Genomic DNA, 13,291 nt, shown 5'->3' with positions numbered 1-13,291 from the left:
CTTCATCGAAGGAGACATCATGAATTATCTCCACTTCTCTTTGACCAGACACATAGATTCTATATGCCTTGGAAGTTTCACTGTAGCCCACACATGTTCCTTTCTTCCCAAATGCCCCCAATTTGCTTCTCTTTTCTTTTAGCACATGAAAATATGTGGGACTACCAAAAATTATAAAATGAGAAACATCAGGTTTCTTACCGTTGAAAACTTCTTCGGGAGTTTTGGAGTCCAATGCTTGATGAGGGCATCGATTTTAAACGTACAAGACAGTGTTGGCAGCTTCACACCATAGGAACTTTGCAAGGCTTTGATCATGAAGCATGGCACGGGTGGCTTATATAATGGAACGGTTCTTCCTTTTAGCAACACCATTTTGCTCAGGAGTATATGCGGTAGTAGTCTCCCTCTTAATTCCAGCTTCTCTACAATAGTCATTGAACTCATTTGATGCATACTCGGTTCCATTATCGGTCCTCAATATCTTGATCTTCTTCCCTGTTTGATTTTTCAACCAAGACTTTGAAAGTACAAAACCATGTGAATACTTCATCCTTCTTCTTCAAGAAATATATCCAAGTTTTGTGATAGAATTCATCCACTAAGATAGCATAATATAAATATCCTCCCAAAGATGTCACGGGCAACATACTAGATAGATCAGAATGAATCAATTGCAAAATGTCAGTGGTCTTTCTATCACTCGAGGGGAATGGACCCCTTGTATGTTTCCCTTTGGCACATCCTTGACATACAACTTCATGTTCTATTTTGAATTCGAGCATACCTGTAACCATCTTCCTTGCATTGGGTAGAGCCTTATAATGAAGATGAGCAAACCTCTGGTGCCATAGTTCAGATTGAAGAGATGTGTAGCAAGACATAGCTCCTAATGGACTTCCTCCAACTTGATATAAGTTGTCAACCCTGAATCCAAGAGTAAATGCTTCTTTGAAATTTATTTTCTAGACACGAACCTTTCCATCAATGAATGCCACCTTGAATCCTTTGTCTTCCATTGACAGGTTAGATCAAGTACATATAGTACTTCTTGTAGATGAATGGTGTTACCTTGATTCAATTGAAGGTTAACATTCCCAACTCCTTTCATGGGATAGGTGGCATTGTCTCCAAGGATAATTTCCAAATTTGTATCCTTTTCTATCAGATTTTCTTAATTTTAGACAACAATGGTATGTTCTATGCTTTAGAGAAATTTTACTTCAATTTCTTTATTAGCCCAGTGTCAATATTCAGATTAGCAATCACATCAACATGATAGTAAAATGAAAATAGAACATAAACATAAACAGTAGAAGACAAGCCAAGACAAGAGGACACAAGATGTGGCACCAGCCAGGGACAAACCCCAATGTGGGGAAACCCTTGATCAAATCTTCTTTTAGTCTTCAATAGTTCAGCAGAGAGAGATAGTACAATTTACAAATATTTTAACAACAACAAAAGAGCCCTAACTAGAAAATTCCACACTGGTCAATAGGGCAGATTTGACCCTCAGCAAATTGGTCAACTTCAATCAACTTCGGCCTCCAAACAACAAGATAAAACAACCCTCAAAACAGTCAAATTCAGCCCAGTCAAAGTCTGGTCAAATAGCCCACCTGCAGTCAACCCTAGCTGCAGTCAACACTGGTCAACAGTCAACGTTTAGCCTCAATTTTTGTGCCCAGAAATGCGACCTTCCCAAACAGATATAGCCCTCACAAAAACACAATCGAAAGAGGTCAACGCATGCTAGCCAGTGCTTGATTAAATTGTCCAGAATTTCGTTCTCCTGAAATTTCGCTCTCCCAAAATTTTAGCCTCTTGACCTTCCCCAGGGGCTTTGTCAAAATATCAATGACCTGCTCATCTGTCCCAATGTGATGGAGCCTTATTTCTCCTCATTGTACCATATCCCAATAAAGTGGTACCTGATATCTATATGCTTGGAGCAATCATGAAACACGAGATTCTCGGATAATCGGATCCCACTTTGGTTGTCGCAAAGGATCACAGGGGTATCCAACACATGTCCTAACAGCTCACTGAAAAGATTCCTCAACCAGATAGCGTCACAGGAGGCCATACTAGCAGCTATGTATTTGGCCTCGGTGGTGCTCAAGGCAACCGATTTCTTCTTCTTGCTCATTCAGGATATCGAAGCAGAAACCAAAGAAAAACAACATCTAGAAGTGCTCTTTCGATCCACCACACTGCCAGCCCAATCAACATTAGAATAACCATGTAGCCTCACATCTTCGACAGTGTATCTCAGTCCATGAGTGATTGGGCCCCGAAGATATCTCAGAAGATTCTTGGCACCAATCCAATGTATATGATCAGGCTCAACCATATATTGGCTCAATATGTTAACTGCAAAACATATGTCTAGACGCGAGTTCACCAAGAACATCAGTTCTCCTATGAGTTGATGATACTCAGAAGCATTTCCCAATTTAGGTCCAGTAGCACTACCACATAACTTCTTAAAGTTAAGTTCCATCAAAGTAGTCACAGGCTTGCAGTCCACCATCCCAAATCTTTCCAATATTTCACAACATATTTTCCTTGAGAGAGGAAAATTTCCCCTACCTTTTGCCAGACCTCCAACCCTAGGAAATAGTGCATCAGTACTAGGTCCCCCATCTCAAATTTAGAAGCCAACTCCCTCTTACATTTGTGAATGAGAGGGTTTGCACTTCCATTAGCTCCACGCTTGATTTTGTAGAGCCACTTAGAGGTGACAAATGATTTCTCTTAGGGTCTAGGGACCACATCCCATACATCATTCTTCATAATTGACTCGTATTCTTCATTCATATCATCCTTCCATACTTGATGCTTCACGACTTCTTCAAATGATGAAGGCTCATTTTGAATGATAGTGGGCATGGTGATCAAATATCCTTGATACCTGTTCAGCTTCTTACTTTCACGGAAATTACCCCTTTGGTGCAATGTATCTCGACATATTCGAGAATCTCCCTAAGCCATGAGGGTCTCCTTTCAGAGGAGGAGGGCTCATGAAGAGGAGGATCAATAGGATCCATAAGTTTATCAACATCAGGGATCATTTAGTTTTCTTTTACACCTTGATTTCTGGTGTCAGCTTCTTTTTCCTTCCTTAGGATAGGAAGGTTGTTGATCTTCCTAAGGGCCATAGCTTTGTTGAAGGTGACATCATGACTTATCTCATCTTCCTTTTGACCAGTCACATAAATTCTATATCCCTTATAATTTTCATTATAGCCCACAAAGATTCCTTTCTTCCCAGATGCACCTAATTTGCTTCTTTTCTCTTTCGGCACAAGAAAATATATGGGACTTCCAAAAATTCTAAAATGAGAGACATTGGATTTCTTACAAGTGAACATTTCTTCAGGAGTCTTAGAGTCCAATTCTTGATGAGGGCATTGGTTTTGAACATACACGATGGTATTTGTAGCCTCAGCCCATAGGAACTTCGTAAGGCCTTGATCATGAAGCATGGCACGAACTGCTTCTGCAATAGAGCAATTCTTCCTTTCAGCCATACCATTCTGCTGAGTGTATGGCATTGTAGTATCCCTCTTAGTGCCAGCTTCTCTACAATAATCTTGGAATTCATTGGATTTGTACTCGGTCCCATTATTATTATTCAATATCTTGATTTTCTTCTCGGATTGGTTTTCGATCAAGGCTTTGAAGTGTCAGAACCAAGTGACCACTTCATCCTTATTCTTCAAGAAGTAGATCTACGTCTTGCAAGAATAATCATCCGTAAAGGTAATATAATATAAGTATCCTCCCAAAGAGTTTACGGGCATCATATCAAATATGTCGGAGTGGAATAATTGCAATATATTTGTGGTCTTACTATTACTTGAGGGGAATGGTACCCTTTTAAGTTTTCCTTCAGCACATCCCAGACATACACCTTCATGCTCTACCTTGAACTCGGGCATCATACCTGTCACCATCTGTCTCACATTGGGTAGGGTCTTATAATGAAGATGGGCAAACCTCCGGTGCCATAGTTCAAATTTTAGAAATTTGTCGCAAGACATGGCTCCCAATGGACTTCCTCCGACTTGATACAAAGTGTCAACCCTGAACCCAAGAGTAAAAGCATCCTTAAAATTTATTTTCCAAACACGTACCTTTCCATCGATGAATGCCACCTTGAATCCTTTGTTCTCCATGGCTGAAATGAACACCAGGTTCTTCTTGAGATCAGGTACATATAGTACTTCTTCCAAATGAATAGTGTTACTTTGATTCAATTGAAGGGTAACATTCCCTACTCCTTTCACGAGATAGGTGGCATCATCTCCAAGGATGATCTCCAAGTTTGTCTTCTTTTCTATCAGATTAGAGAGGGCTTCCTTATATCGGGTGAAGTGCCTTAAGGCACCACTATCAATCAGCCAATTTCCCAAAGTGTCCAGAGGAGAGGCAGTGGAGAGAGCTGATATAAGATAATACTCTTTTTGCTCATTGTTTACAACATTTGATTCTTCATACCTAGAGTTCCTTGATTTCTTGGAGGGTTGACCATTTCCTTGAGGTCCCACATTCCTTTTTCCTTTGCCATTGGACCTGCCATTTCTTTGATCATTGTTGTTGAAGTTGCCCCTAGAATGATTGTGATCATCATCATGCGATGTGTCCCTTCTATTTGGACACTCCCTTGCATAGAGGCCAAACTCATTGCAAAAAAAGCAGTTTCCCTTTCTTCCTCCTTTAGATTCAGGATTTCCATGGAAATGACCTTTAGACCCTGCATTATTTGTCCTTTTGGCATGAGCGGGAATGTAGTGGGTTTGCTTCTATTAGAAGCCATTTCTTGCTCCACAATTCCTGTTTCTTCTTGAATGCATCTCAACATCAATTCTTCAAACCCTGGAATTCGATCATTGTTGAGGACATTGGTTCTACATACATACCACTCAGGTGGGAGTCATCCAAGGGTGGTGAGAGCAAGTTGCCTGTCAGGAATGACTTCTCCAATCAAGAGTAGATCATTCTTGATCTCAATAATCTTCAAGAAATACGATTGAATATCCTCTTCCTTGCCCTTCTTAATATCCTTAAACTTATTCTTGAGAAATAGAATTTGATTAGCATTACTAACCTTGAACATGCTGACCAACCTGTCGTAGATCTCCTTGGAGGTCTTCAATTCGGAGATGTAGGTTACTAGATGCTTGTCAATAGAATCCCTGATAATATTCTTTGCTTTGACTTCAACCCTATTGTACTTGGTCTTCGTAGAAACCGATGCATTTGAAGGAGGTTCAAGGATTTTACCCTGCACATAGCCCATCACTTCTTTTTCTTCCAAGGTCAAATCAAGAGACATCTTCCATCCATGATAGTTAGATTTATCATGGACTTTGTCTTTAGCCAGGAAGTAGGATGAGGAACCCATTGAACCTTTTGTCCTTGTCCAACTGTCTTTGGTGATTGGTCTTTCACTCTTGCTTGGGCTTTGTCTTCACCTCAGCTCTCATACCATCTTAATTCTAGAAAAAAATGGTATAGGTTCAGGGATTTTACCTTGCACATAGTCCATCACTTCTTTTTCTTCCAAGCTCAAATCAAGAGACATCTTCCATCCATGATAATTAGATTTATCATGGACTTCATCTTCAGCCAGGAAGTAGGATGAGGAACCCATTGAACCTTTTGTCCTTGTCCAACTGTCTTTGGTGATCGCTCTTTCACTCTTTCTTGGGCTTTGTCTTCACCTCAACTCTCATACCATGTTAATTCTAGAAAACAATGGTATGTTCTATTCTTTGGAGAAATTTTACTTCAATTTCTTTATTATCCCAGTATCAATATTTAGATTAGCAATCACATCAACATGATAGTAAAATGCAAATAGACCATAAAAATAAACAGTAGAAGACAAGCCAAGACAAGAGGACACAAGATGTAGCATCAGCCAGGGACAAACCATAATGTGGGGAAACCCTTGATAGAATATTCTTTTAGTCTTCAATAGTTTAGCAGAGAGAGATAGTACAATTTACAAATCTTATATCAACAACAAAAGAGCTCTAAAAAAAAAGTCAACACTGGTCAACATGGCATATTTGACCCTCAACAAATCGGTCAACTTCAGTCAACTTCGGCCTCCAAACAGCAAGATAAAACAACCCTCAAAACAGTCAAATTCAGCCCAGTCAAAGTTTGGTCAAACAACCCACCTGTAGTCAGCCCTAGTTGCAGTCAACGCTGGTCAAAAGTTAACGTTTAGCCTTGATTTCTGTGCCCAGAAATGCGGCCTGCCCAAACAGAGATATCCCTCACAAAAATTTAGTCAAAGGAGGTCAACGCATTCTGGTCAATGCTTGGTCAAACTATCCAGAAATTTGGTCTCCTGAAATTTCAGCCTCTTGAAATCTCGCTCGCCTAAAATTTCAGATGTGCGGAGAGAGAGAGGCCCAAAAATCTGTTCCCAATCAATGAGGAGAGAGAGAGAAGTGTGAATATGGGTGTGTCCAAATGAGGCTAAGTCACCTTCTATTTATATGCAATGTTGAGGATGAATAGACGTGATTTTTGGGCTTCTGAGTCTACATAACTTTGTTGGCCGACTTTGACAATTTGACCATAATTAAAATAAATTCATAACTTCATTTGTACATGTCAGAATCAGATGATCTTTAGATCAATCCTACACCTCTCAGAGAGAGGAATCCAAGAAAAATATCAGTCATCATAAATAAGATGACCCATGTGGCGTTTGGCCCAAGTTGCCAATTGTAACATATTTGAAAGAGCCTCCTTGTACCCAATGAATTGCCTTGAGGCACCACTGTCAATCAACCAATTTCCCAAGGTTTCCGAAGGAGAGACAATAGAGAGGGAAGATATAAGATAAAATTATTTTTTCTTGGTATTTACAACATTAGATTCATCATACCTAGAGTTTCTTGTTCTTTTGGGAGCTCGATCATTTCCAAGTTGAGTAGTGGAAGCATTCCTTTTTTGTTTGTTGTTGAACCTGCCATTCCTTTGATTTTTGTTGCCCCTGGAATTGTTATGGTCGTGGTTGTCATCATCATGAGGTGTATCCCTTCTATTAGGACACTTCCTATCATAGTGGCCAAATTTGTTACAGATGAAACATCTTCCCTTCCTTCCATTTTTTAATCTTGGTCTTCCTTGACATTGCTTCTTTGAACTTGCATTGTTCTTCTTCTTGGCATGCATGGAGAATGCAGTAGGTTCATTCCTATTAAAAGGCATATCCATTTCCATCATCCTTGTTTCTTCTTGAGAACATCTAGTCAACAATTTTGTAAAACCTAGAATCATGTTGTTGTCGAGAATAACAGTGTTGAACACATGCCATTCACAAGGGAGACCTCCAAGGGCAATGAGAGTGAGCTCCCTGTCAGCGATAACCTCTCCAATTGAAAGATCATTTTTGATCTCGGTAATCCTCATGAAGTAGGATGAATATATTCGTCTTTTCCCTTCTTTATGTCCTTCAGCTTGTTCTTGAGAAAAGAACTTGGTTTGCATTGCTAGCTTTGAACATGCCAACCAACCTATCATATATCTCTTCTGATGTGTTCAAATTGGATATGTAAGCAACTAAATGCTTATGAATAGAATCCTTGATGATCTTATTGGCTTTCACTTCACTTTTCTTGTAGTTTGTCTTATCAACAATCGATGCATTTGAAGGAGGTTCAATAATATTTCCCTGCACATAGTCCATAACATCTTGCTCTTCTAAAGTCAATTCAAGCGACACCTTCCATGCATGATAATCAGACTTATCATGAAGCTTGTCATTAGACTTGAAGTAGGATGTGGAGGCCATTGAATCTTGTCCTTGATCAAAGGATCTCAGTGATTTCTCTTCTCAGTGATTGCTCTTCTCACTCTTGTTTGGGCTTTGTCTTCACCTCAGTTATGATACCATGTTAATTTTAGGTAACAATGGTATGTTCTATGCTTAAGAGAAATTTTACTTCAATTTTACTATGAGCCCAATATCAATAACCAAACTAGCAATCACATTAACATGATAGTAAAATGCAGATAGAACATAAACAATAACAGTAGAAGACAAGCCAAGACAAGAGGACACAAGATGTGGTGCATGCTAGGGACAAACCCCAATGTGGGGAAACCCTTTGATAAATTCATCTTAGTATTCTTCAAAAGTTCAGCGAAGAGAGAGAGTACAATATGCAAAATTTCACTTGCCCAATCAAAGTCAAATTTGTCCTGTCAAATAGAAATCATAGGAAGCCCCTAACCAAAAAGTCAACATTGGTCGAACATGGCAGAATTCTTCCTTCAATTTAGCTCGGTCAAACCAAGTCAAATTAGCCTCCAACAGTTCTCTGAATCAGCCCAAAACAATACCGAAAATCACAGTCAAACTTGGTCAACGCAAAAGTCAAACATGCAGTCAATTTTCTGCAATCAATGTTGGTCAAACAATACGAGTTTCCTCGATTTCTGTGCCCAAAAATGCAGCTTGCCCAAACAGAATTTTGCTCACCAAAAACACAGTCAAACATGTCAACACTGGTCAAAACCCTTCCTGAAATTTGGTCAATGATGGTCAATGTCCAAGAGAAAAAATGACTATCTCCTTCTTCACATGTGAAGAGGCTGCCCAAAAATCTGTACCCAATCATGTGAGGAGAGAGAGATGTGTCAAAAGTGAAGTGAGCAAATGAGGAAGAGGCTCCTTTTATTTATATGCAACGTTGTGGGCTTGAGAGCCTAAATTAGATTGTTGGCCAACCTTGACAATTTGTCCATAATACAAATACATTTATAATTCCATCTGCACATGTCAGAATGAGATGATCTTTAGATCAATCCTACACCTCTCAAAAAGGAAATCCAATAAAAATATTAGCCGCTTCATATGAGCTGTCCAAGGTGAAGTTTGGCTCTAGTTGCCAAATTTGACACTTTCTCCCCCACAACATCTCAATTCATGATCAAACAAGTTTCCATTCTTATTGAGTCTTATTAGGACACTGGGTAGTTGAATATAATCTGTAAAAGAAAACATCTCCAACGTTTCAAAAGGAAGTATGTACAAAATGAACTATTGTCCAGGCTGCATCGTAAGCCAAGAAACCAAATGTATCAATGTAGAGATCAAAACTGCCAATTTTTTTGTAGTCTGCTCCATCTTGCATTAAAAGCATACCATCGATCTGCAAATGGAGTATGTTGATGTAAACCAATGACTCTTTGAAGTGAGTTCTTGATATGGCAATTTAACACAACAAAAATGGGAATATGACATACTCAGGGTCAACTTTGTCAGGTCAGCTCTGTAATGACATATTTTAACTTCTTTCTTTCCCTATTGATGGTAAGCTTCTATGCTACATCTTCTGTTCCTTTCTTCTTAAATTTATTCCAAAAAGGTATTTTTAGGACTCCTTTAGAGTTACCCGAGAAATTGATGTGTAACATCTAGCTCCAAGTTGGGGATAAGTGTCATTCTCGAAGGCACTTGAGAACCCTAGAGAACTTCATAATCTCATCACGCAAGAACAAAATACCAAGTAAAATCAAACAATCAATGCAAACACTTCCTCATTAATTCTGAAACTATTGAAATATCATTATGACAAAGAAATTGTAGTAGAATGCAACAACAAAAGTAGAGGTAAGTTGTCTTTTGGTGCAAAATTTCTATATGATTTGTTATGAAATATTTTGTCTTCAAATATAATAGTTTTTTCCCCGCCTTAACTATTTAGGGTTAATGATATTTAATGTTTGCATACGATGTATTTCTAGTGAATACTATTGTTCATAATATTGTTGGTCTCTTTTTAACATTTTTCGTAAGATATTTAGATTTTTGTTTCATACTTCTCACACCATTTTGTGTGTATTTTTTTTGGTGTGCAGGGTATACTTGGTTGGCCATCGACGCAATTTGGAGTTGTATATTAGAGTCTCTATGTGTTGTTTCTTTTTGCTTGTTTTCTTTTTGTTTGTTTTTTTTTTGTGTTTTGCCGTCGTGGCGCCTTTTGCTATTGTTATGATTCTTTTTTATTTTCTGTTTTTATGGATTTTTATTTATTTATTTAATTTGAGCATGGCCATGCTAGCTTGTGGTTTTATATATATATATATATATATATATATATATATATATATATATATATATATATATATATAGATATATATATATATATATATATATATATATATATATATATATATACGTAATTATATCATTCCATACTCATTTTAATTTTGCGTATTTGACTTTTTAATTATATGTGTGCTTGTTTAAATTTATATTCAAAGCAGGTAGGGAAGGTGGAGCAATAATGAAAGCCCTAAATATCTTTTTGTGAGATAGACGTGGGGTGTTATATCAAAGATAGAGGCAATGGCATAGAGGGTGAGTTACCTTTTCTCATAAGATAATCTATTTCATTATTTGTTTAATATTTCACAAAATAAATTTCATTATTGGTTAAATATATCTGACGATGCATTTTATCACTCATTTAATATTTCTTGGGAAATTTTAGTTTTCTTTTGTGTTTTTGTTTAACATTACTCATAAGATATTTCATAAAAAAAATTGGTCTTTATTTAATATTTTTTGGCTTCGCTTTTGGTCGGCTCAATAGGTGGAGAAATTAACCCAGGTTATGACAACTCATTTTGTGGGTTTAGGGATGATGTAGATTCCACAATGTAATGGGTGAAGGAAAATGCTCTATTGTTGGTTTAATATTTCTTGTGAAATTTTATTTGTCTTTTGTGTTTTGTTTAACATTACTCATAGATATTTCATAGAATTTTTTGATGTTAACTTAATATTTTTTGTGTTTTTTCTTTTATTATCTTTTTTTGGATTCAATGTGTGCAAAAATTAAATTTGTCCCTACAACCCATTTTGTGAGTTTAATTCCGAATGTGTAGCAAGGAAAGATGATGAAGGTATGTATTGAGGAATTTACTTTTTCACTTCTACATAATTATATCATTCTGTACTCATTTTAATTTTACCTATTTGGTTTTTTAATTGCATATGTGCTTGTTTAAATTTAAATTCAATGCAGTTAGGGAAAGTGGAGCAATAATGAAACCTCTGAATATCTTTGTGTGAGACAGACGTGTGGGGCGTTATAGCGAAGGTAGAGGCAATGGCATAGAGGGTGAGTTACTTTTTCCTTATAAGATAAGTATTTCATTATTTGTTTAATATTTCACAAAATAAATTTCATTATTGGTTAAATATTTCTAATGATACATTTTATTGTGAATAATAATGTCTTTCAGATTAATTTCATCATTAGGAGGAGAAATTAAACCAAGTTGTGGCAACTCATTTTGTGGGTTTAGGGATGACATAGATTCTACAATGTATTGGGTGAAGGAAAATGCTCTATTATTGGTTTAATATTTCTTGTGAAATTTTAGTTGTCTTGTGTGTTTTTGTTTAACATTATTCATAAGATATTTCATAGAATTTTTTGGTCTTAATTTAATATTTTTTTCCTTGGCTTTTGTTTGGCTCAATAGGTGGAGAAATAAATTAAGCTAGGTTCTTTAGGAGATGATGCATATTCCACAATGTAATAGGTGAATGCGGAGCAAGAGGTACACATGGTTTAATGTATTCATTTAAAGTAGAAACATATTATATCATTGGTATTTATTTATCAATTGAATTCAACAAAATTTAAGTAAAGGATAGAAGTAGTGTTCATGACACTATAGAAATATACTCATATATTATATTATTTTTCATTTATTTATCAATTGAAATCAATGGAATGTAGGTGAAGGATGGTGGAGCAGCACTGTTGACATATACTCATGTGAAGGCTATGTAAGGTAATGTTAGCATATGGAATGGTATATGTAGATAGTAAGTTCTACCATTGTCAATAATAGTACATGTTGTGGGTTTAGAATTGATGTAGGTTCCACATGTGCAATGGGCTAGGAGAAAATTGTGGAGTAGGAGGTATGTTGATTCCATATCGGTTGAACATAAGTCATTTTTTGTGTGTCATTATATCATGTGTTGTACAAAGATATGGTTAGTTCTATTTTTGGTGCAAAGTAGATGCACACTCTTATGAAATGCATGTTTCAATTATAATGATGCTCCTCCCTCCTTAACTCTTTGAGGTTTGCGATTATTGGCTTTTGCATAAAATATACTTAGTTTTGCATAAGATCTTTTTTGTTACTGATCAAGATTTCTCATTACATATTTGAATACCTTTTCAATGTTTTTCATGATACTTTTTGTCTTTTATGGTTTTTGGATAAAATTCTAATTTAATATTGAGTGCAACACAATGCAGGGAAAGCAACATGAAGGATATCTAATGAACTTTTGAAATATCTATGAGAAACATTGCATTATAATGAAGGGTTAGAGGCAGAGGTGAGTTCTCTTTTGTTGTAAAATCCATGCGATATTGTGATGAAATCCTCTTGATGTTGGTCTTTGTTTCATATTTCTCATAAGATATTTGATGTGTATTTAATATTTCACATAAGATTTTATGGTCTATATTTAATATCTTTTCATTTTTTTGATATGCAGGATGTCCTTGATTAGCCATAGACGCTTTCTGGGCATATAGAGGAGAGTTCCCCATTCATTGTTATTATTATTATTATTATTTTATTTTTATTTTTAGATTTTGTATATTTTACATATTTTTTTCTTTTTTCTTTTATTGCTATTGTTGTTTGTTTCTTTTGCTATTTCTTGTTGTGTTTTTATTTTCCTATAGCTATGGTTATTATTTTTTATCTTTTATTATTTTGCTTTTAATAGCATGGCCATGCTAATTTGTGGTTTGATGTTTTACTTTTCGTGTTTGTTTTCTCTTGTATATTTCTTACCTTTTTCATGCCTTCTTGTTTTTAATTCAATTGGCAGGGAAAGTAAGGCAAGTCGATGTAGATTCCATGGATGTAATTTATGAAGGTGAAGGAGGTATGTATGAGGGATTTTACGTGTTTGCGGATACATAATTTTATGATTCCATGTTTAAATTGGACTCTTTTCTTTGCTTCTTATATCATGTGTGTTCATGTAAATTTATAGATAACGTGTAATGTGAGTAAATGGTGGTAATTGAAATTTATAGGGAAGCAAAACTTGCCTCTAATTGAGTAGATTTTGTAGATATGGATGAACCAAAACAAAATTTTGAATCCTATTTATGACCATACTAGTTTCCATCTACAGTTAGGAAGGGGAAAAGGCACTTTGTGCCACTGGCGAGCGTACATTTCCCACTCCTATATTTCAATC

The sequence above is a fragment of the Pinus tabuliformis genome, chromosome 4_1, assembly GCF_031772625.1.
Source record: "Pinus tabuliformis cultivar Carrire ecotype Pingquan chromosome 4_1, CPIR1, whole genome shotgun sequence".
NCBI lineage: Eukaryota > Viridiplantae > Streptophyta > Pinopsida > Pinales > Pinaceae > Pinus > Pinus tabuliformis.
This window is presented reverse-complemented; position numbering follows the sequence as displayed.